The sequence below is a fragment of the Prionailurus viverrinus genome, chromosome C2 (assembly GCF_022837055.1).
Source record: "Prionailurus viverrinus isolate Anna chromosome C2, UM_Priviv_1.0, whole genome shotgun sequence".
Taxonomy (NCBI): Eukaryota; Metazoa; Chordata; class Mammalia; order Carnivora; family Felidae; genus Prionailurus; species Prionailurus viverrinus.
Window position 1 is genome coordinate 82,642,086 of NC_062569.1, and position 26,442 is coordinate 82,668,527.

General features: G+C 36.6%; 1 long non-coding RNA gene across 1 annotated transcript in view; it reads left to right on the forward strand.

Moving 5' to 3' along the window:
- The first annotated feature begins 18,749 nt into the window (after nt 1-18,749).
- Nucleotides 18,750-26,442, forward strand: part of LOC125175388 (uncharacterized) — an 86,697-nt gene continuing 79,004 nt past the window's right edge. The window contains exons 1-2 of the long non-coding RNA XR_007155767.1: nt 18,750-18,878; nt 24,938-25,039. This is a non-coding gene — a long non-coding RNA (uncharacterized LOC125175388). The remainder of the gene's footprint in view (nt 18,879-24,937; nt 25,040-26,442) is intronic.

Genomic DNA, 26,442 nt, shown 5'->3' on the forward strand with positions numbered 1-26,442 from the left:
TTATGTATTCAAATGAAATTTAGCAAATGGTGAGATTATGTAAATAAGAGATTAAAACTAGAGCTCTTGTAAAAAATCTAAACATATAATTGCAAATTTTTAATAGAATTATGGGATTTTTTGCATAGATGTCATTTGATCACAGAGTAGTCAATCCATCAAAAATATAGCTATTTTATTTATGATTTTAAACTGTGAGGGCCCCTGGGTGGCTCAGTCGGTTAAGCATCCAATTTGACTTCCCCTCAGGTCATGATGTCACATGTGTGAGATTGAGCCCCTGCATCAGGCTCTGCGCTGACAGTGTGGAGACTGCTTGGGATTCTCTCTCTCCCTCTTGCTTTCTGCCTCTCCCCTGTTTGTGCTCTCTCTCACAAAATAAATAAATAAACATTAAAAAAAGAGTCAAATAATATAGTGCTTTAATTGACCTATTAAGAAACACAACATTGACTTAAATGAAGTAAGTAGATAAAATAGAAGATTTCTAAAATCTCTATTTTTATACAAATTGGGGAATAAATCAAAGGTATGTATTTACTGTCATAACATACATTGTATTGGATTAGCAATAGACTTGCTACTTTGAAATTAACTTTACTACCAAAGTAATATTAATTACAATTTGGGAACTGAGAGAGACTCTAGACATAATGTAAATGAGGTGCTTTATAGATAAGGAAACTGAAGTCAACTGATTTGCTCGATGTTACTCAACTAGTTACCTTGTATTAGTAAAGCCTTAAAAGTTGGTTAAATGTCCAGATGCAAGACTCCTTCTCAGTCTAATGCTTACCTCATAAGATAGTCTGTTGACTTCTATTTTCATCTTAAAAAGTACCAAGTAACAAACTTCTAAAGCAGTTACCCAGCCATGATAGAGGCTATTAGGTTTTGGCTTATCAAATTTTAAATGATCATTTATATCCCCAAAGAATTACGAACTTTTAATAATACATGGCAATCAAATAAATGATATTAAAATCATACCTTGCTCTGCAGAACTCTTCCTTTGATTATTTGGGAGGCACTTGTGGATCTAATCCTGCTTTCTTTATAACATTTAATGAGACTTGTACTCTAATAGGCTGAGTGACCTTCTGGTTATCAGGATGCAAAGTATCAGAGAAGGATATTAAGTGTGCTGTTTTCATGTGTGCATAGTATCCTTTCAGTTGCATGTGGCAGGAACTTAGCTCAAACTAACTTACACAAAAACAAACAACTCACTGGGAAGAATAGGGTAGTTTGGAAGTTAAAAGAAAAAGCTATAGAAAAATGAAACATCTAGGACAGGATTAAGCACTCAGCATGCTGAATATTCTCTCTCTCTCTCTCTCTCTCTCTCTCCCCCTCTCCCTCTCCCCCTCCCCTCCCTTATCTATGCTTGATTTCATTCATTCATTCATCTTATTTTATTTTATTTTTATGTTTTTATTTATTTTTGAGACAGAGAGAGATAGAGCATGAGCAGGGGAGGGGCAGAGAGAGAGGGAAACACAGAATCCAAAACAGGCTCCAGGCTCTGAGCTGTCAGCACAGAGCCTGACGTGGGGCCCGATCTCATGGTCTGTGAGATAATGACCTGAGCCGAAGTCAGACACCCAGGTGACTGAGCCACCCAGGCACCCCAATTCATCTTATTTTAAATAAGATACTGTCATAGCAGCCCCAGCATGATTTACTTTCAATTAAGCAAGCCCTAAAGGAAGTAAAAACTTCTTTACTCCAAGTTCTACCAAAATTAAAGTAAGATCCTGAATTGGCACAGTTAGGGGTGGTTGGCCACAAGAAGAGATTTTGAGGAAAACAGCTGTTCTTGTAAACTGTTGGTAAGAATGTACATTGATGCAAACTCATTGGAAGGAGGTTTTATATATATTCATAATTACAAAAATGCGTATCAAAATTAAAAATTCAAATATAGCCTAGCTATTTAATTTCTAGGAATATATCCCCTAGATATTTTTTATGTACTCAAAGAATGTTCACTGCAATATCATTTACAATAGAAAATATGTGGAAACATAACTGTCTACCAATATGGAACATATTAAATAAGTGTACAGTTAAAAAGAAATGTTTCCTGGGGCGCCTGGGTGGCGCAGTCGGTTAAGCGTCTGACTTCAGCCAGGTCACGATCTCGCGGTCCGTGGGTTCGAGCCCCGTGTCGGCTCTGGGCTGATGGCTCAGAGCCTGGAGCCTGTTTCCGATTCTGTGTCTCCCTCTCTCTCTGCCCCTCCCCCGTTCATGCTCTGTCTCTCTCTGTCCCAAAAATAAATAAATGTTGAAAAAAAAATTAAAAAAAAAAGAAATGTTTCCTAATCTGCAAAATATGTTAAATAAAATAAGCAAGAGTTGAGAACACTGTTTAGAGTAGACCCTCATTGTTCTAAGATTCTATGAATATGCTGGCATGTTACCAATTTTTTGGTAAGATACATAAGAAATAGAAAACAGCTGTGTGGTTGACGTGACTGGTATTCACTTACATTCAGTTCTCTCTTCCCTCTTGGCCATACAGAAGATTATCTTTTCCAAACTTCTTGCAGTTACCTAAAGACATGAAACTAGTTCAGTCAAATAAAATGTGCCTGGCAGTGAGTTTGCAGCAGACAGAAATGAAAAGCAAACTCCCCAGTCTCTCTCTGTATTCATGGAGGTCTTATGCTGCAGGGGTGTAGCCACAACCTTTGGATGGCTCTCTGGATGGCTGTGTCACATGTAAGACAGCTGACCATGGGTCATGAGGACTGGCAAGGAGTTTTCAGGAAGAAATAAAATTTTACTGTGTTAAACCATTGTGGATTTGGGGTTTTGTTTACGAGAAAACAAACCTAGTCTATTGTAATTACTATAAGCAGTTAATTTGAGAAGCCAAATGTATTTAAAATTGGCTTACTCTTTAGTATATAGACTCAAAATTGTATCAATGCTCAGAAGTCAATTTTTTGCGCATGTATTCATCTATGGAGATTCTGTAATAATTGTAATGATGGCATCTCTTCATACAGTCACTCAAGGTGATCCACTTTGTAGCGTCTTCTCCCTGTGGCTTTTAAAGCTTTCCTTGATATTGAAATTCAGTTGGAAGAAGGGCAAAGATCGTGAAGAATTGCAGGTGGGACCTTTTTCTGGGAAGGCCTGGAGGGAACACCTTACACTTTTCCTTATTGGCCAGGAAACTCATGGGACTATACCTATCAGTGAGGCTGAAAATATAGTAAGTTGGTTGTGTGTTCAGGGAAAAGGGGAAATGAATTTTGCTGAACATATGATTTCTGCCATGGATGAAGGGGCTTTTTATTGTATAATCAGTGATTATTGTTGTGAATTTAGAACAATGCCTTACATTATTTTTGCATAATAATAATCACAAATGTGACATAAAAAAGTGCTCATGATGTATTTTTTGCATTAATTTTGTGAGCTTTTTGGTTATAATTTCAGTAAATACATGCCTATTGTAGAAAACTTAGGAAGTAAGTTGAAGATACATAAGCAGAAAAAGTCATGATCCCACCATAACAATCTTATTAGAATAAGTGAAATCACCATCCTTGTTTTATAACTGAAGATGCTGACCCCCAGGGACTTAAAGGAACTTGTCAAATCTAGGAATTGGTAGAGCTTAGAAGAAAAAAGAGCCAGGGAATCTTTCACAGAGGATGATACAAGGATAGAAAATGAATTATTAATAAAGAAACTCAATTTACAATTTATTTTAGAATTTTGGATTTCAATTACACTGAGAGAGTGAATAAAACAGGAGAAGCATGTCAAAGCAAGAGAAGTAATTAAATCAGCTTTAAATGTTTTGTGTCCGAGGTACAAATTGGATACCCATAGACAGTATGAGCCTGGGTCTTGAAGAGAAGACTGGTCAAGATACTGGGATTTATGTCTTACAATGGCAGTAGTTCAAGGCGCTGGTATTAAAGGTTGAGAAGAGGCAGAATCCTGAGCCATGATACAATTTAAGAGTTAGATGTTTTAAGGATTATTGAAAGCTGATACTGGTTCTTGTCTCTTTTTCTAATGCTCTGGTGTGTTTCACTGAAGAGCTCCCCCTGGATCAGTCAGAGTTGGATGCAGCATGAGAGGCTAGCCAAAATTCTAAACAGTGAACGTGGCAACTAGTTAGCTCCCTGACATTAAATACATACAGGTGTTCAATTCTTCTGAGCCCCAAGCTGTTATATATATGTATATGTATGTATGTATGTATGTATGTATGTGTATGTGTATATATATATATATATATATATATATATATATAATTTTTTAATTGAAGAATAATTAACACACAATGTAACATTAGTTTCAGGTGTACAATGTAATGATTCAACAATTCCATACATTACTCAGTATTCATTGTGATAAGTATAGTGTTAATCCTCTGTATTTATTCCATTAATCCCCCTACCCACCTTCTCTCTGGCAACCACTTGTTTGTTCTCTGTTAAGGGTTTTTGTTTGTTTGTCTCATTTTTTCTTTGTTCATTTGTTTTCGTTCTTAAATTCCACATATGAGTGAAATAACATGGTATTTGTCTTTCTGACTGATTTCACTTAGCATTATAACCTCTAGATTTATTCATGTTGTTGCAAATGGCAAGATCTCATTCTTATTTCTGATTAATATTCCTGTATATATATATATATATATATATACTTACATATTTTCACACATATATGAATATAATGGAATATATATATATATATATATATATATATCACACACACACACACACACACACACTGCATCTTATTTATCCTTTCATCTATGGATGAAAATTTGGGTTGCTTCCATATCTTGGCTACTGTAAATAATGCTGCAATAAACATAGGGGTTCATATATCTTTTTGAATTAATGTTTTAATTTCCTTTGGATAAATACCCAGTAGTGGAATTACTGGATCATATTGTAATTCTATTTTTAATTTTTTTGAGGAACTTCCATACTGTTTTCCTTAGTGGCTGTACCAATTTGCATTCCCACCAACAGTGCACAGAGTTCCTTTTTCTCTACATCCTCGCTGACATTTGTTGTTCCTTACCTTTTTGGTTTTAGCTATTCTGACAGGTATAAGATGATACCTTATTGTGGTTTTGATTTGCATTTCTGCGACAATTAGTGACATTGAGCATCTTTTCATGTCTGTTGGCCATTTTATGTCTTCTTTGTAGAAATGTCTATTCAGGACCTCTCCCCACCTTTTTAATTGGATTATTTGTTTTTGTGTGTTTGTTGAGTTGTAGAAGTTCTTTATGTATTTTAGATATTAACCCCTTATCAGATATATAATTTACAAATATATTCTCCCATTCAGTAGGTTGCCTTGTCATTTTATTGATGGTTTTCTTTGCTGTGCAAAAGCTTTTTATTTTGGTGTAGTCCCAGTAGTTTAATTTTGTGTTTGTTTCCCTTGCCATGGCTGTTATTATTAACCATTGTGAACATTGATTCCTTTAAGTATCAAAAGACAGGGAACTTAGAGAACTTACTTTTCTCCTGGGTCTGTTACTAATTAGGTGAACTAGGATAAGTTACTTTTTCATGCAGAGTTCTGATTTCCTTATATCAAAAATGAGGATAATAAACTAAATAATCTTTATCTTCCAGATTAAAACCTAGAATCTATGACACGAGTCATCATTCTTCCAAATTCCCCAAACCTGATACTTTCCTCTGCTTTGACAGACATGATTTACTTCATCTTTATGCTATGGTTATTTACATAAATGTCTTATCCCTCCTACTAGACCATAACCACTACAAAGAAGAAAACAACACTCTGTGTTTTCCTCATTATCAGATACAGAACCTAGCACATAGTAGGAATCAATAAATATTTAAACAATGAACCAAGACATACAGCTTTGAGCTGAAAACTTTGCATGGTGTGCTGATTTCTCTGATTATAATGTACTAAACTTTGAATTCATGATCATGAAAAGGGTATTCTAGAACCATTGTACTTAAAGTATTATTTTTCCTGGACAACTGTTAATAAGGTTTGAGCAGCCCCACAATGTTTCTCATGTCTAGAATACTAATGTATTTTAAAAAATCTCTGAAGCATATACCTTAAGGATTTATGACCTGGAGAAATCTTCTGATAGCATATTGTGTTTAGAGTGGCAATATTCATTTATATTTACACTTTGGAACCTTAGCCCTACACTGCTTTGACAGCTTGTCAGGAACAAATCTTGTCAAGGGGGGTTTTCCTTTGGAAAGCTTAACACAGTTTGTGTTGCTAGTGAGGAGGAATGAAAAACATAGCAAGTTTGCTTCATCCAGTTAACAAATATGTGAGGTTGTCTTGTCATGCAGCTGGGCAGTTGGCAATGGAGGAAGTTAATAATGTGGTCTTTTAGAGCTTCTCATTTGTGGTGAGGAACTCTGACACTCCGAGTATTTATTGTTAAATCTCTCAAAAGTATTTTGCAATTTCTTTGCTTTTATAACTGTAAGATCTCTCTCTTTGTGTAAGCAGGAATGGTTCAGTATTTGTATCAACACATTAGAAATTACTGGATAATTCATCAGCATGGATCTTAACTAGATAGACTGTTTAGATTTATATCTTCCCTTTTGGCATTTGAATCTGTCGTATGGTGTTATGCAAAATGTACTAAATTATTGGTTGTAAAAATGTTGAAATAAGTATAACATCTAATACTCGCAGGATGGGAATGGAAGTTACTTGGCTCTTGAGGGCCTCAGTTTTCTCAGATAAAAATAATTTATATTTATAAATATATATTTATATAAATATATATTTATATCTTTATATATATTTATATCTTTATATGTAAATATATAAATATATATTTATATCTTTATATGTAAATATATATTTATATACATAAATATAGATATCTTTATATATCATATTTATATATCTTAAAAATACATATTTATGTATATAAATATATATAAATTTATTTTTATATATTTATATCTTTTATATTACTATAGAATGATTTTGAGGATCACTGTATATCCATTTGCGAAATTACAAAATCCAAAGCATCATACCAATATAGGTGTATATATGGTTTTGCCATGATGCACTGTCAAATACTGCTCTCAATTATTTACAGTCCCTCATAAAATGGAATCTTACATCTTTAGTGTTATGCAGTTAATGAGCCATTTTCATGCAGACATGTCCTCAAAATTTTGCCACACCCTATGATCATGCATTATTTTTCCCCACTTGACTGATGAGAAAAGTGAGGTGCAAAAGTCTTCAGTGATTTTTCTCAATAATAGCAATCAAACCTGGACTCCACAGAGTCTGCTGCTGCAGCTGCTGCTGCTGCTGCTGAAGGCAGTGGGGACATGGAGCTAAGGTTCTGCAACCCGGGGAAGGCAGCAGAGCGAGAGCTGAAGACCCATGAGCTTAAGTGGATGCACAGGCAGGCTGGACTGGGCTGGACCTAGCGGAGGGTGCGAGGGGCCAAACTCGCTGACCTCTGGCCAGCCAGCTGCTTTTATCTGCTAGGCGCAGGCAGATCGGCTTACCCAGGCCAGCACCAGGAGCCCATGCTGCCGTGCCAGGCTGTGCGCAAAAACACCCTCTGGAGGGCTTCATGACAAGCTTCCCATCAACACCAACAAGCCAAGGATTCCATTCCTGCCTGCACTAGTGCACAGCACAGAGGGTCATGTAAACTCAGTCTGCCAACCCAGCTCATGTCTCTGCTGGCCTCACAGAGATCCCCTTAGGACATTCTGGGCAGAATCTTAAATTAATCCTCACATCCTTTCCCAGCTGTCCTTTTCCTGTCCCAGCGCTTGCCCCATCTCTGCAGTGTTCAATGATGTACCAGCACACCAAACAAACCCACAGTGGCCCTCCCCCAGGTTGGCTGGGATCCTACCACACCCTTGAACCTCTGTTCTGAACCAACAAGCAGGCCTAGGTCTTCAGGGCAGACACTGAGGTCCTACAGTCCCCGAAGGAGGAAATGGCTGCCCATTTCCAGAGGTGCAAGAGACTTTCTTTTGGCTCCCTGCTGCACTTTCAGAACTTTCGGTGTTCTGATGGTTAAGCAACTGAGCCAGCCAGGTGCCCCAGGGGGCTCTGATTTCTAAAGAAGAAAAAAGACATGATTTGTTTTCATTATCTTGGAATTCAAATGTTTGTAATCATAACAAACACCATTTAACATTTCTGCAGGGAATGTAATACTTTTCTTTTTTAAGTCAAATAATGAAAGACAAGAAAGCAGCATAAATGGCAGCCAACAGGCTACTTTCCTGAATATATGAATCCATAAGAAAAAGATAATGCAGCAGGAAAGTGGGCAGTGGATATGGATAATATGAGCTACTGTTTGAAGAATACTTCTTATACAGGTGCCCGCCACTGTCCTAAGCACCTTGCATCTATTAATCAGTGAAGTTCTCACAATAGCTCTTCAGCACAGTGTGTGCTATCATTCCCATTTTAACAGAGAAGATGGAAGCACAACAAATTTAAGTAAATGACCCAAGGTCACATAGCTAGGATGAAGAAAAGCTAAGATTTGGACTTGGAAAATTTGACCAGTAGATTACTTACAAAAAAAAAAGGAAGAAAAAAGACATAAAAAAGAAAATCATATGGCAAATATGAAAAAAAAAAGTGTTCAGCCTCAGTCAAAGAAATACAGTAAGAATAACAATGAAAGTCCATTTTCACCTGTCAGATTGTCAGACTAAAAAGCTTGATAACAGTGATGATGAGTATGTGAGTTTTGTCCTTTGCTCATGGGATCATCCATTGGCAAATCCTCTTTGGAGAGCAAGTTGGCATAGCTGTTAAAATTAAAGACACTTGCCCTTACCTCAATAAATGAAACAAATAAAACGAATACATTTGCCCTTGACCAAATACTTACACTGCCAGGAACTTATCCTATGAACATTCTCACCGAAAGTACAAGCACAGATGTGGTCTTTGCTGCCATTCTTTTGTATCTGCAAAAAACAGGTGACATTTTTTGTCCCATTAGTGGGAAGAGGTTAAATTGATTAAGTTACATAAAATTCTGGGGGTGGTGAATTTATTGAAAAGAGTAAAATCCTTTATTCCCTGAAAAAAAAATACTAACCAAATCTCAAGATTTTGTGGTACTTTAACCCAAGTCTACTACTTCCTGCTTCTACCATCTTATTTTAAATAGGGCCATTGAGGGACAGCATCTGTTGAAATGATATTTTGGCAGATTACCAAATGAAATGAAGCAGCAAGCCATACCATGGTGTGGGTAAAGGGCACGTCAGGGTGAGGAGACAAGTGCAAAGGCCCTGAGTCAGGGAAGAATTGTCTTCAAGGAATACCAATAAGTGTCATGTCTCTGAAGTCAGATGAAAGAGAGAGAAAAAACATGGAAGGAGAGAAAGTTAAAGACATGGGCAGCTGCCTGATTGCGTAGTCCCTCAGATTATGGGAGGTGCTTGAATTATATTCTAAAAGCAGTGAAAATGGCATTGGAATCTGAATAGGGATGATCTGATATGATCTGATTTGTTTTCAGTGGATCATTCTAGCTCCTTTGTGGAACATGCAATTTAGTACAAAAAAGTGAAAGTAGGTATAATAGCGCAGGGGTCAGGATAGATATAGTAGAGGCGTGAATGAGGGTGATAGCAGTTGAGATAATGGAGAATAATCAGATTTGGATGGATTTTTAGGGTAGTTCCAACAATTGTATATTGATTTGTTGAATGTAAGGATTCAGAGAAAGGAGTAATAGAAAATGTCTCAGGTTTTTGGCATAAGCCACAGTGCTAATGGTGAGGGAAACAGGGACAAGTAAGGTTGGAGTTAGAAAATCAGGAATTTGAGTTTGTATATACTAAATTTGAGATGCTTAGATATCCAAATGGAGAGGTTGAGTGGATATAAGTATTTTCATCTCAGGTAATAAAACAACAACGAAGAGGGGCGCCTGGGTGGCTCAGTTAGTTAAGCTTCCAACTCAGGCTCTGGTTATGATCTCTTGGTTTGTGAGTTCAAGCCATGCATCAGGCTTTGCGCTGACAGCTCAGAGCCTGGAGCCTGCTTCGGATTCCATGTTTCCCACTCTCTCTGTGTCCTTCCCCTGCTTGTTCTCTCTCTCTCTTTCAAAAGTAAATAAATAAACATTAAGAAAAAAATTTTTAAAAAACAAGAAAAAAATCATATAGCCCTTACTGTATGCCAGGCATAGGTCTAAATGCTCTTCAGACATCAGATCATATAATGGGTTAATAATGTTTTGTCTAGGGTTTGTCTAGAATGCATTTAGACTGTAGGTGTCAGACTACCTGAGATATTATAGCTTAACCTAATAAGCTGTCATAACTTTGTTATTCATATATTGTTAACTTCATATAACAAAATAGCTTCAAGTAGTTGGTTCCAGATTGGATTACCTTCGATGATAGCAACTGCCTGGACCTTTACTGATTTTTCTATTTTGCCATACGAAGAATGTTGACTTTTTTTTTTTTTTTTAAGTTTATTGCCTAATGGCTACATCAGCTTCAGGAAGCAAAACCTTACATACCTGTATTCAAGACAGGATGAGCAGGCCAAGCCAATTAAGCAGGGGCTTTTCTTTATCAGGCAGAAAAATCTCCCCTAAGGAAGCTCCAATCAGACTGATAGCTCCTTATTTCTCATTGGATCAATTTTCCACCCCCCGCAAAGGAGTTAATGAAAGAAATTACCTCTTTTCATTTTCCTCCCACAACTTTTAAATGAGGATTTGCAGTTGATGTCTTACGGGAGGCAACTAAGAGGGAAATCATGTATTGGGTTAAAATGTAAAGAATTGAAAACACAGACACACAGAAGAGATGACAATCACCATCTCTTACCTTACTCTAAAGGATATATCTGTGGTTGGTGGATATGTTTGTATGGATGTGTATGTTTACATGTACTTGTGACTGTCACTTAGAAATTTTTAATGAAATGCCTCAAAATTCTGGAAACTTGGAATTAGAACAAACTGTAACCTATGGCTCAAGATTGATATCGCAAAATTGATCTTTGACAAAGGATTCAAGGGATTCAGGAAAACTTCCCTGTTGTAGGAGGATATTAACAGCAGAAAATCTATAGACAACAAGTGAATGCAAAGGAACTTGGAATTGGTTTTGCAAGAGATGTACAATACCGGAAGTACCAGGAGAATGTTTTTTCCTGTAGATAATTGTTATTGGTTGTAATTTGTTTTAATCACATGCCTCTCATGCCTTCCAAGTTAAACGTTTTAAAAATAAAAAAAAGGGGCGCCTGGGTGGCTTGGTTGGTTAAGGTCCAACTTCGGCTCAGGTCATGATCTCACGGTCTGTGAGTTCGAGCCCCACGTCGGGCTCTGTGCTGACAGCTCAGAGCTTGGAGCCCGTTTCAGATTCTGTGTCTCCCTCTCTCTCTGCCCCTCCCCTGTTCATGCTCTATCTCTCTCTGTCTCAAAAATAAATAAATGTTAAAAAATAAATAAAAAAAATAAAAAATAAATGATTCTGTAAAACTCATCACCGTACCATAAATGTGGCCCTTTTGCCTCTGCTGCTTTTATATCCAGGGAAGGAAAGAGCTAGGTTAATGATGAAGTTTGAGAAGAAAAGTAATGAGAAGCTGTTCCCTTTGGACATGTTCCCAATGTTCAATACAGAAAACCTTCAGCAGTCTTTTAAAATTCACAGGAACTATCATGATATAGGCAATGTTTCTGGGTAACTCCTTAATAATAGCATGCTTAGGATGGAACTTTTCACACAGTAGGCAGAATGTAGGTTTTTTTTTTATTGCATTCATCATGGTATAGAGCAAATAGATTGATTGGCATTGTAATCAAGATTCCTTGTGACATTTTAGGCATTCCATTCATGGCATGATATGCTAGTCTGATGACTTTGTCAGAATCTGAAGCTCAGAGAGGTGAAATAACTGGTCAAGATCATACCTGAACCAGAACAAGAACAAAACCTCATGTTTTTGACCTGCAAGCTCAGCACTGAGGTTGGAAAAAGCCAGCTAATGACTTTTTTCCTGCTCAATATTTACCTGAAAATTAGGTCATTCTGAAGAATGATGTTTTTGTTTGTTTTGGGAAGGCAGTTTGATGCTCAGAGACTCAGACTGTCTTTGCCAATAGTTTATTTAACACTGGCTCACTATGGGAGTTTCACAAGCCAACAGCATACATGATAATGTCTCTTAATAAACCAATGAGGAAATAAAATACTCCAAATCAATGATAGATTATGCATAGTACTGTTCCAGGCAAGGGGAGGTGAAAGGAATAAAGTCCAAATTTTGTTGAGGTGTATCCTTGTAGGACTTGGTACAAGAGACAACTTAGCCAACCAAGAGCTGAGGTCTAGCTGCCAGCACAAAGGTAAAAGTCCCTTGTTGCTACAGCATGTTGCTAGGGTACAACGATGCCTATGTTGAGGGACAAGATCTTTGCAGGACCACTGCATGGTTTTTGCCACTGTAGGTAAAAGGGTTGCCTTTACTGTGGCAGGCATTAATTGTCTCAAGGTTTTCAGAGAGCTATTTAGATCAACAAAGTGGAGCCTTGCCCAGACTGACTCTTGGATGGTATTCACAAGCTATCAGTATTTATAGTCTAAATGTCTTTTAGACTGTAATTGGTGGCTTCTTCATATGTTTTTATTGACAGACCCCCAGTGGGAACCCTCAGCAGCTGAGATACTGAGTTCTTATCAGTGAGAACAGATGACATGGTGACACAGCTTACTTTATTCTTATATCAGAACAACTGTATTTCTAAAAACAATTTTTTATCTTTGTCATAAACAAGTGGATCAAAACAAGTTAAAAACAATTTGAGGGGCGCCTGGGTGGCACAGTCGGTTAAGCGTCCGACTTCAGCCAGGTCACGATCTCGAGGTCCGTGAGTTCAAGCCCCGCGTCAGGCTCTGGGCTGATGGCTCAGAGCCTGGAGCCTGTTTCCGATTCTGTGTCTCCCTCTCTCTCTGCCCCTCCCCCGTTCATGCTCTGTCTCTCTCTGTCCCAAAAAAATAAATAAATAAACGTTGAAAAAAAAACAATTTGAAATGTATCAAAGCAGTATACTATAGATTAAGTATAAAGAGTTTCTGAAAGAGGGATGCTCGTTGTCTTGGTATTTAAAATTACATACTGAATAGCTATTACATACTGAAAATGGCAGTCTCTAGGACTTACTCTGCTTCTGGAAGAGTATAGATTGACTATGGTAAAGAAACCAATCAATTAGAGATTCATTGTCTTTTCTGAAAAAAGGCTGAGACTTCCTCAGTATCCTCCTGAACCTACCTGTTGTCTGTCCTCCTGCTGTGTACTGAGCTGAGAGAAGGAAGCTCTCTGAGGAATTTTATGAAGGACTTAGTTGTTCTGTCTTCTGCTTAGAGATACCATTTCTAGGGCGCCTAGGTGGCTCAATCGGTTAAGTGTCCAACTCTTGATTTCTGCTCAGGTCATGATCTCACAAAACATGAGATCAAGCCCTGTGTTGGGCTCCGTGCTGACAGCATGGAGCCTGCTTGTGATCCTCTCTCCCCTCTCTCTCTGCCCTTTCCTGACTTCTGCTCTCTGTCTCTCTCTCAAAATAAATAAATAAATTTAAAAAGAGAGAGAGAGAGAAATCATCTCCACAACTCCAGTGAGAAAAATACAACTCCTATTCAAAGCTTAGCATCAATATCATCTATTATATGTGGTTTTCTCTCCAAGTAGAATTATTGTATCTTTATTAATACTGTCATTTTTGCTGTCTCTGTACATGTTAATTGTCTTGCCAAATAAGCAAACCAAGAGTGGTTACTAAAGACCTACCTGGTGGTTTGATTATGCATGTATGTATGTATGTAACCTGGTGAACCCCATTAGACTGCCTCAGCCTCCAAGAGGAGCTTGCATATCAACAAATTCCATAAGAAAAAAGTTAGTGTGCTGAATGCTGTGCCCAAACTTTTTGGGCTTCTCTCCTTTCTAACATATTGGTCCTGCAAGTCTAATGACTTAGGAGATAACAGTTATACCTTCAAGTAGACCTATTGAAACATTATTTTCATGTTTTCTAGCTATTCTTGGAAGAATGGTTGATAGTGACTAGTCTAGGCTACCATTACCAGGAATAGAAATGATTACTCATAGACTCTGTGGTAGCAAAACAAAGCAAAAATTGGTGGTACCTATAAATACATTTTTCATATCAACTTTCTTGAGGAAAAAATGTCCATACAAGAAATCACATTCATTTAAAGTGTATAATCAATGGGTATTGATAGCTATATACAGTCATAAAATTGCTGTCATCATCAAGATATATAACATTTTCATCATCCCTAAAAGATCCTTCCTGTACCTTTGCTGTCAGTCCTTCCCTCAGCCCTCTGCTATAAGCAGCTACTTACCTGATTTTGGTCCCCATGGATTAGGTTGCATTTTTATAAAGGGAATCATAATATTATCTTTTGGGTCTGGCATATTTCAGCAATATTATTTTGAGATTCATCTGTACTGTTGTATGTATCAATAGTTTATTCCTTCCTATTGTTGAGTACTATTCAATTGAATGGATGACACTTGCTTTTTACTTTATTGATTCTCCTAAAGATAAATATTTGGTCTATTTCAATTTTGGGGTATTGAAAATGAAGATATTATGAGTGCTTATGTATACATCTTTGCATGGACATTGGATTTTATTGCCTTATGTAACTATCTTGGAGTGAAATGGTTGAGTCCTAGGGCCAGCATATTATTAACTTTATAGGAAGCTGACAGACTGTTTTTGTCAGTTGCATCATTTTACATTTCCATCAGAAATTTATGAGATTGTCAGTCGCTCCACATCCTGGCCAACAGTTGGTATTGTGAGTCTTTTTAATTTTAGCTATTTTTATGGGTGGTGTATGAGTGCTGACAACACTGACTCCATCTTGTTCATATTGACACAGCCACTTCTCTCTGGGCTGCATGTTCCAGGCCACATGGAGATAAATGTTTGCACTGACCCAGAATTCAGAGAAGCTTGTTCTGAAGGTGCCATTTTGATAACTAGTAGAGATGACTGGCACACAGACGGTGCCACTTTAGGTAACTAGTAGAGATCCTCTGATCTTCTGGCACACTGTGACCTCACCACAATGCTTCTTGCTCTATAAAAGCTGTTAATTAAGGTCTGGATGGGGGCAAAGAAGGCCGCATAGCACCCAGATGCCTGCCTGATCTCACTGTCACTAAATTGCCCTGAATAAAAGTCTGTGTAAATGATATATGGAGTGGCTTGCTTTGTTTTTCAGTCTCAAAGTGTCTTCTCAGTCTGGAGGATACTTTACTGTCCCTTCTCCACCTTCTAACCGGTGGTACATATACTCATTGTGTTTTAATTTGCATTTTTTCTGATGACTAATGATGTTGAGTATCTTTCTGTGTATTTATTGACTAGTAATATATCTTCTTTTGTAAATTACCTATTCAGATCTTTTGAATATTAAAAAAATGGATTGTCTTCTGTGAATTGTAAGAGTTGTTTGTATTGTCTAAATAAAAGTTCTTTGACATATATATTCTATATGTAGTCTTTGATTATATATATATATATGTATATATATATATATCCCCTATAATTATGCATACATGTTTGTTTAAGATGTGCTTGCCTGCCTTTAAATCTCCAAGATTATGGGGGGTTTTTTGTTTAATATAGGTCTTTTATGAGTTTTAGCATTTATATTTAGGTCTGTAACCCATTTGGGTTAACTTTTGTGAGTTAAGGTTGAAATTATTTGTATTTCAGTTTTTCAAAGTAATATTAAGTTGTTCAGTGCCATTTTTGGAAAATACATTTTCCCCCATTGAATTGGTTTGCCACCTTTGTTAAAAATGAATTCATCATATGGGGTGCCTGGGTAGCTCAGTCAGTTGGGCATCCGACTTCAGCTCAGGTCATGATCTCATAGTCCATGAGTTCAAGCCCCACATTGGGCTCTGTGCTGACAGCTCAGAACCTGGAGCCTGCTTCAGATTCTCTCTCTCTCTCTCTCTCTCTCTCTGCCCCTCCCCCACTATCTCTCTACAAAAATAAAATAAAAACATAAAAAAAAGGAAAAATAATTCATCATATATGTTTGAATCTATTTCTGGATACTCTGTTCTGTTCTATTGATCTATATATCTGTCCTCAAGCCAATACTACATTGTTTTGATTATTACAGTGTTATTGTAATTTCAAAGGTCTCATAGTGTCGGTCTTCCAGGTTTTCTTTTGTTTAACATTGCTTTCACTATTCTAGGTCATTTGCATTTCTATATAGATTTTATTTATTTATTTATTTATTTATTTATTTATCTATCTGATGTATCAATATTTATTAATTCTAACAAAGGTACCTACTAATACAAGATCTACATACATTTTAAAATCAACTTGCAAATATCTGTAAACGAAAATTTCTAGACTTTTTTTGACATCTAATTGAATTTATAGATGACTTTGGAGAGATTTTACATCTTAATAAATTCCAATTTAAAAATGTATAATATCCCTACATTTATGTAAATTTTTATTAATTTCTCTCATTCTCCGTAGTTTATGGTGTAAATTTCATACACATATTTTGTTAAGTTTTTATTTAGGAAATTTATTATTTATGGGTGAATGCAAAATGAATTTTTAAAATTTCATTTTCCATGTGTTTGCTGCAAGTATGTAAAATGGAGTTGATTTTTCTATATTAAAGTTATGTATTAAGGAAATTATGAGAACATTGTTATTTTTATATTTCTATATTTACTATTTTTGATCTTTACTCATTTAAACCTTATTCATTCCCAAAGATTTGAGTTTTCCTCTGATATGAATTCTGTTTGAGCCTAAATAATCTTACTTGCATTTTCCATAGTTTTATTTTATTTGAAAATGTTCTTTTAAAAAAAAAACTCTTCCATTTTTATCCAATACAGAATTATTGGTTAACCATTGTTTTTTTTTCTTTCTAGACTTCAAATATGTTTTTCTTCTGTTGTTGGTCCTTAATGGTTTCCGATGTCATATCCACCATTATTTAGATCATTATTATCCTGTATGTAAAGTGTTCTTATTTTGTGAATACTTTCCAGTTTCTCCATATCTTTGGCTCTCAGCAAGTTGACTATGATGATGTGCCTAGGTATGATTATTTTCAAATTTGTCTTTTTCAGGGGTTTGCTGATCTTTTGGAATCTCTAAATGTATGTCTTTTACCATTTAGGGGAACTTTAAGGTCATTATTTTTTCAAAAACTTTCTGCCTCATCCTTGCTCCTTTCTTTCTGTGACTGTAATTACCTATATGTAATATCTTTTGAAATTACCCACAGCTCTCTGAGGCCCAGGTTATATTTTTTCACAGTCCTTCACTTCAAGCTGGTTGACTACTATTCATCTGTTTTCAGGTTCACATAGATTCTTTTGTCATCACAGTTACTGAATCCCCCCTGAAAAATTCATATTTTAGATCTGGTATTGTTTGATTCTAATATTTCTATTTTGTTTCTTTTCATGTTTCCTATTTCTAGGCTGAGAATTCCTATCTTTTATTTCTTGCAAGTGTGTATTTTATTTTATTTTTTTTATCTCACTGAGCATAGTTATAATAATTGTATTTAAAGTTCTTGCCTGAAAGGGAATTAAAAGCAAAAATGGACTACTGGGACGTTACGAAGATAAAAAGCTTCTGCACAGCAAAGGAAACAACCAACAAAACTAAAAGGCAACCAACAGAATGGGAAAAGATATTTGCAAATGACATATCGGACAAAGGGCTAGTATCCAAAATCTATAAAGAACTCACCAAACTCCACACCCGAAAAACAAATAACCCAGTGAAGAAATGGGCAGAAAACATGAATAGACACTTTTCTAAAGAAGACATCTGGATGGCCAACAGGCACATGAAAGATGCTCAATGTTGCTCCTCATCAGGGAAATACAAATCAAAACCACACTCAGATATCACCTCACGCCAGTCAGAGTGGCCAAAATGAACAAATCAGGAGACTATAGATGCTAGAGAGGATGTGGAGAAACGGGAACCCTCTTTCACTGTTGGTGGGAATGCAAACTGGTGCAGCCGCTCTGGAGAACAGTGTGGAGGTTCCTCAAAAAATCAAAAATAGACCTACTCTATGACCCAGCAATAGCACTGCTAGGAATTTACCCAAGGGATACAGGAGTACTGATGCATAGGGGCACTTGTACCCCGATGTTTATAGCAGCACTCTCAACAATAGCCAAATTATGGAAAGAGCCTAACTGTCCATCAACTGATGAATGGATAAAGAAATTGTGGTTTATATACACAATGGAGTACTACGTGGCAATGAGAAAGAATGAAATATGGCCCTTTGTAGCAACGTGGATGGAACTGGAGAGTGTGATGCTAAGTGAAATAAGCCATACAAAGAAAGACAGATACCATATGGTTTCACTCTTCTGTGGATCCTGAGAAACTTAACAGAAACCCATGGGGGAGGGGAAGGAAAAAAAAAGAGGTTAGAGTGGAAGAGAACCAAAGCATAGAAGACTCTTAAAAACTGAGAATAAACTGAGAGTTGATGGGGAGTGGGAGGGAGGGGAGGGTGGGTGATGGGTATTGAGGAGGGCACCTTTTGGGATGAGCACTGGGTGTTGTATGGAAACCAATTTGACACTAAACTTCATATATTGAAAAAAAAAATAAAGTTCTTGCCTGATAATTCTAAAATCTGTTTTCCCAGGGTTGACAATTGTTGATTTTCTTTGTCCTTCAAAGTAGGTCCATTGTGTCTGGCTCTTCGTAAATGAAGTGACTTTGGAGTGGATTTGGGGCATTATGAATATTATCTTGTGTAAGTTCTTAATTTTGTTATGGTGATTTAAATACTGTTGATGGTTTTGTTTAGAAGAAAATTCGCTTCAAAGTCAAGACTGCACAGTGCCTTTTCAGTATTCCTCTTCTCTGGATTTTTCCTTTCAAGAAGGCCTAGTTTCCCTGGGCTCTCTCCCTGATTCTTTTGACAAAAAGAGGGTGAGGCATTTTTTGTTTGTTTGTTTGTTTTGTATCAGAGTTATAGCCACCCTATGCCCAGTAACCACTGCTGTGAGTTGTGATCTCTTTCTGTGTAGAGCAGCTAAAAAAAAACCCAATGTACTTCCTTCTTGCTGGGTACATGCTCCAAGTTTCAATTCCTCTTCTGAGGATGCTTGCTTAGCTTTCATCTCCAGGGCCCTCAAGTAGTTGCCTTCTGAGAATCAATAGCTCTTATTTGTGTGAAGATTGGCTTATTAGGAGCTTACTCCTCTCTATATAGACTAGGAGCAGAATGCTGGTATACATTTTGTGATAAAGCCAAAAAGAGTTCCATTTTCCACATATTTCAGCCCTTTTCCCATCAAACATCCTTGAAAACCTCTTATTCCAATAAAATAAAGCAATGAAGAAAGACAAATTAACTTTCTCTGAGGTATTGTATGTGCTTGGAAATTGTACCATGGTCAAAAAATTATTTCCTGCCCTCCCTTCTGCTCTGAACCTTAATTTATGCAAAGATTATTTTATCAATCCCATCAACATCAGTCCTAGCCAATGATACATAGGCAAAGTTATTTGGATAACTTCCCAATGAAAAAATTAGAGCTATTGCATGGTTCTGCCAACTTTCTTACTGCCATGGAACAATTACAGCCCACCCTGAAGTGCACATGAATGTGAGTGAGCAATACATCCTTGTTGCTTTAAGGTTATGATTTTGGAGTTATTTGTTACTAGAACATAATTTAACCTAAATTAACTGATATAGACATACTACATAATTTAGCGTAAGCTGACAGTACATGTGAATATGAGGCTGAAAAAAAAGGAGCTGAAGACATAGTCCTTCATTACGTACATTGATAATACAAACAGCAATAATAACAAAAACAAAACAAAACAGAACAATAACAACAAAAAACCCCACCCGTTTGACTAAAGTTCCTGATCCTTCAGAAGAAGGAAGCGTAAAGTAGTGGGCAAAACTCTATATTAAAAGTGAGAAGAGCCAAATTCTGTCCCATGTTTTTTAATTTTTTTATTTTTTTAATATGATTTATTATCAAGTTGACTAACATACAGTGTATACAGTGTGCTCTTGGTTTTGGGGTAGATTCCCATGATTCATCCCTTACATAAAACACCCAGTGCTTGTCCCAACAAGTGCCTTCTTCAATGGCCATTACCCTTTGAAAGACACCTCTTTAGCCTTTGGTGTCTCCATTTGTATAATAAGATTGCCTATTTATCCTCTGAGGGTCTGTGAGCTCCAACAAATGTAAGATTTGATGAATAACAGCAAAACAGCTCACAGTCACTTACTACAGATCCTCACTGCAGTAGAGGACTCAGAGTAATAACACAAGGACTTCTGTTATAGCACAAAAACATGCTCAAAAAAAAATGTAGGCCTCTAACTTGCATACTAAGACATTCATTTCTGCTTAAAATGCTATGATACTTCTTGCTCTTTTCCTCTGCCATGAGAATGGATACATGGTGACTATTTGTGATGTGAAACAATCACTGGTATTTAAAATATCTACGGACATAAGGTAGGTTGAAAAAACTGCACAATTCCAAAGGAGGACATGTTTTTCTAGACAGAAGCTGTTTCTATAGCCTATTTCTTGGGATGAAAACTCTTATGGAGCCAAGACAAGTAAAACCATAGCATCCAGAGTCAACCTACATGTAATATGATTAAGAAAGTTTATAACTGTAAGCCACTGAGGTTTTGATGCTATTCCACAGCAAAGTTGAGTGGTATACAAATAAAGTGGTACTAGAAATGGGTGATGCCCTAACGAATGCCCCAAGCTATATTGTTAAAAATATATAGCAGGCCAATGATGGGACTTTTATTGGACAGTGGAAAAAAGTCAGAAAATATCAGCAGCGGTAAACATTTCTACACTGAAGGTATTGAAAACTTGAAAGGCAAACAGTATACCTAATAAGCGTGTGGATTTAGGAGAGTAAGTTTTATGAAACAAAAGTGATACAAAATTTTACTACAATTTGTATTTATTAGCTACACTAGGCAAATAAAACAGGACAAGTACTACTATATGTGCTCAGAAAAGAATTGGCCCATATGTAAGCAGAGATATAAGGGAAAAAAGAATCCAGAAATCCTTTATCTTATGGGACTAAGATGTGAAATTCCTACTCATGTCCAATAGTAAAATAGCAAATAGAGTAGTTATTCAAATAATCACATTCAATCTCAAGGCATAAACCAAATCAAGGATACACAACCATGATTCCCTTTGTTAAGATATCTCTGTAGATTAGTAATGGGCCCCAGTACATTTCTTTGGTTTGACATGATGGCTCAGGAAGAGATTAAAAGTGTTTTCCTAGAGAAAATTTTGGGGTTTGGGAGATGCAGTGTTTGAAAAGTGATGTGTGTGTGGATACTACTGTAAGCAGTTCACTGAAATTAAACCTGTATTAAAAGAGATTGTGACTGTGGTGTGAAACAATTAGTTTTCAAATATCTACAGGCATAAAGTAGGCTGAGACAATTGCTCAATTTCTATGTAGGTCATGTTCTTCATTGCTTTTTTTTTGGTTTGGACAAGGAAAATAAAGGAACTCTCAGAGGTCAGAGTAAAAACTTACGGGAAATAATGAACTGTGGAGTCAGTTATAAGAAGTAGGACCTGGGGCCAGTCAAGGTACATTACCAACCCTCAGAGTACGGTATTTAATAATATTTGCCTAATGGAATTTAAGAATTTTTGAGATGGAAAGATTTCTGGATGTTTCCCTTCTCCCCTTTACAAAACGCAGTGGGCAATAGAAAATTTATCTCTTTAATTCACAGGTCTCAGGACCAAGAGGGGCTTATACCAGGATCTGATCTAAAGACTATCATGAGATCTTGGACTTCAAGGCTGAGAACATGATAGGATAAAATTTTAGGGTATCTTTTTTGGGGGAAATAAATAGAATAATAAAAAAGAAGAAAATATTTGTGATCAAGAGAGGTCTTTGATAGATCACATTATTTTTGCCAATCATTAACTTCTTCTCTGGAAGAGGATTCTTGTTCACAAATTGCTGTGTTAATTTCCAATACCTTGTATGGGAGGAGTTTACATAATCAATATATTGACATAGTTTATGCATGTAGCTGCTTTAGCCAATGGTTTATGAGCAAATATGATGTACTCTACAGATCAACAGAAGCTCTTATAGGCATTCCAAGTTCCTGCCAATCATTTTGCTCTTTGGTCCATTAGCAAGAGAATATACCTGGCCAGCAAGGGAGAAGAACCTTTAGCCTGGAACCCAGAATAAGAAAACTTGAAGGGTAGAGATGAAGTATATCTATAGACTGAGAAAAACCACAGATGAACCACAGCCTACATGTCAGTGGAAGGAGAAATAAACATTTGGTTTTGTAAAAGCTACAAAAGAAAATGCTCCCACAGCAAACCATCATTTTCCCCCTGTATTTCAGAAGAAAGCAAGATTTTTTTAAAGACCCACACTCTATAGAGAAGGGAATTTGTGTTGTTTGAAATATATATGCACATATTTATAATTTGTAACACAATTTAGGATACATATCATGGAACAGAAAATAAGAATCTACTTCTCAACCTTATATTCTATATTGCAAAAACAACCTTCTGCAAATCAGTCCCTCTGACTTTAAATTCTTCATGTATCAGATAGAAATTTGTATCCTGTCCAACAATATTTGATAATTTTTTGAAGATCCAAAACGATAAGTGTCAAAATACTTTAAAGACTTACATTAATATTCAGAATTCTGTGGTATGAATCTGAAAAGATATACTCTTAAACAGTACTGATGCGAGGGAGAGCTATTATCTCTATGAAAATAAAGTAGTTGTCTGCATTTAATATAGAGAATGTGTTTGTAGCATACACATTCAAATATACAATTTCCCAAGAAAATCACAGAGGGAAACATGCACTTGCATAAATGAAACCCTGAGGCTCTGTGCATTCCTTAGCACATGCCTTCCGTAGAGAACAATTAAATGTAAATGTTAAACCTGTGGGTCTGATCATCTTCAAATATAGTAGGAATTGATATTCATAGAAAAATTGTTTGCCAAAATTGTTCAGTGATTCTGGAGACCAAAATTCTGATTTTCATCACTTTCTGAATATGGCTAGTTGTTTTGGAGAAAAATTATGGTAAGACAAGTGAATGTTTTAAATTATCCTTTCCTAAATCCTTTACCAACAACACTTTATGCACAATTACAATGAAAAGAGTGACTGTTTTATTAAAATCTTCATTATGTTACATCGTGTGAAAGCAGATGACTCAGGAGAAGTGATGAGAAGTGAATTCCAATCATGTGCTGAGTACTGAGCCAGTCTAGGTGTTTACATGTATTAGTCACTTAATCTGCCAATGAGCTTTGTGAAAGCAAGCAGCATATTGGTCTACTGTATATTTTTGTGATGAGAAAGTACAATGTATGGCAATGTTTTTCTTATCAGGTAATAATTTCCTTAACTACAAGTTAGTAGTACAACTCATATATTTATCTTTTTAATGTTTTATTTTTATTTTTATTTTTTTTTATTTTTGAAAGAGAGAGAGAGAGAGAGAGAGAGAGGGAGAGAACATGAGTGGGGGAGGGGCAGAGAGAGAGAAACACAGCATCTGAAGCATGCTCCAGGCTCTGAGCTGTCAGCAGACAGCCTGATGCAGGGCTCAAACACACAAACTGTGAGATCATGACCTGAGCCAAAGTTGGACGCTTAACCGATTGAGCCACCCAGGTGCCCCAATACAACTCATTTAAACAGTGGTTTATCAAATAGCTGGTATATCTGGTGTTCTGCTAGCTGCTGAAGTGTCTAGAACAAAGATTCAATTTCTTGTCAAGGAAAATTACCATGCCTCCATGGATTTTAAAGTCTCATAGTGGAAGATGAATATTAATTTTTAAGAACCACATAAATGCAGGGCGCCTGGGTAGCTCAGTTGGTTAAGAATCCGACTTCGGCTCAGGTCATGACCTCTCAGTTTGTATATTCAATCCGGGCATGAGGCTCTGTGCTGACAGGTGGGAGCCTGGAGCCTGCTTTGGATTCTGTCTCCCACTGTCCCTGCCCCTCCCCTGCTCATGCTCATTCTCTCTCTCTCTCTCTCTCAAAAATAAATAATCATTAAAAAAATTAAAAAAAAGAAACCCATGAATGCATATGATTAGAAAATGTAATAAGAACTATGAAGAAAAAGTATAGGGTGCTGTGCTAACATTAGACAGAGTCCCTGGTCCATTATGGGAATGAATTTGAGGAGATTTTTCCTGAAGCAATGGTATGTGAAATGAGACTTGAAAGATGTATAGAAGTTAAGTAGGTGAAAAACGGAGAAAAGAAACATACTTCTAGGCAGGCAGAATAGCATATGTGGAGAGCCGGAGGTGGTAAAGAACTCGGTGCCTACAGGGGTATGAAGTGGGCTGATGTGGCTGGAACTAGGGAACAAGAAGAAAAGGTTGAGATGAGACTGCAGGACTGGGCAGGAACTAGCTCTTGTGGGGCCTTCACATGGGATGAATATTTTGTATTATATTCTGTTTTGATCCAGCTGCAATGGGGAGCAGGTAGAAACATGGGAAAGGTTTCAAAGAGAGTCATCTGTACAAAGGCCCAGGGGCATGACCTAAATGTGAAACTGCACAATGCATGAAACTGGAGGAAAAGGAGTTAAATGGGAAAAGACAAGGCTAGGTCCAGTGGTGACCAGTTCATGTCGGTTTTGTAGTCCATGTTAGGGAGTCCAGGCTTTAATTCATAGATATTGGGAAGACTTTGGAGAATTTGAGCATGATCCGTCATGTTAATAGCATCATCTCTCATGCATCTTAGGCATGACTCGTTGCACTGTGCACTGCGTATTACAGAAGAAGAAAGCTGAGGGAAGGACGCTGAACAAGAATGGTGTAAGAATCTACATGTCATTTTAAAAAGGTATGATAGTTATTGACCATTGTTACCTAAATGTTGCATGATAGAAACATTTGGGGATGGGGAGATTGCCTTTTAATATAGAAGCTTTATTAAGCTATTGCATTTGAAAACATTATGCTCTAATACTTGCTTTGAAGCCATTTCTTTGTCTAATGTTGATAATGAGAAGTTTAATTCAAATTATATTTAACTTTGAAGAAGGCATTATTGTTCACTAATTCCATTTCACCTCTCAGAACAATTCTATGCTCCCAAAGTCTTCCAAAAATTTCTAAGAATTATTGGATTTCTGGTATCCTTCTCTTCTAATCTCAGACCATTTATGGATTTATTTCCTTTTTAATTTTGTTGCTGTCCTATTAGTGTGTTTCTGAATTCTACACTAACTAAAGTCAACTTCTGCATTGAAATTTTGCTGCTTTGGGCCATTAGAACTTTCATGATCTAATATCATACCTAAATTATTTGATTTTCAAATATATCTTAATATCATGTAGGGAAAATCACATCATAGTGGTTTTATTTTTGTTTTTTAAATGTTTATTTTTTTTTATTTTTGAGAGAAAGAGAGCAAGCATGAGCAGGGGAGGGGCAGAGAGAGAGAGACAGAGAGAGAGATTGAATCCCAGGCAGGCTCTGTGCTATTGGTGCAGAGCCCAACTCGGGGCTCGAACTCATGAACACTGAGATCATAACATGAGCTGAAATCAAGAGTCAGACACTTAACTAACTGAGCCACCCAGGTGCCCTGTACTGTTTTTCTTTTTTAATTAAAAAGGAAGTTGCTATAAAAAGTGACTTACAAAATTCTAGAGCAAAAATATCTCAGAAGATACCAAGTCCACATTGTCTGAATGAAAATCTGAGAAGACTAAAAATAAAGTATTCAAGAAAATACATGTGATCACCACACTGAACAACCTTTAATCTAACTTCTCCACCTTCTACCTCAATTCAGAGATTGAACTGAATTTTAAAAGTATTGGGTTGCTTTTGATTAAACGAGTCATTATTAGTAAATGTGGGATATTAGGACTCTGTTGATTAATCTCTTAACTTAATTTTGTATGTTTCTTGAAATTATATTCTTGATTTCAGAGTGTATGTTCCAAATTCAGGAAGGATGATTTTGGAATAGTAATTTGAGGCAACAGTATTATGGGACCAATAAACTGTCTGTATTGGAGCATCTAAGTGATACCATTTCAGTGTCTCTTGAAAAGTCCTGGGTTGATGGAGAGAGGGAGAGGGAGTGTGAGGGTGAATTCCCTTTTACCTTTTTAATATGGAAGATAACCATTTTGGGGGGAAATGTTACACTTTGCAAGCTATACATAATCACACTTTAAGCAAATAAGAGAGTGAGTTTCATCTGAGGGGAGATGGAGAAAGCAGGAGACTAC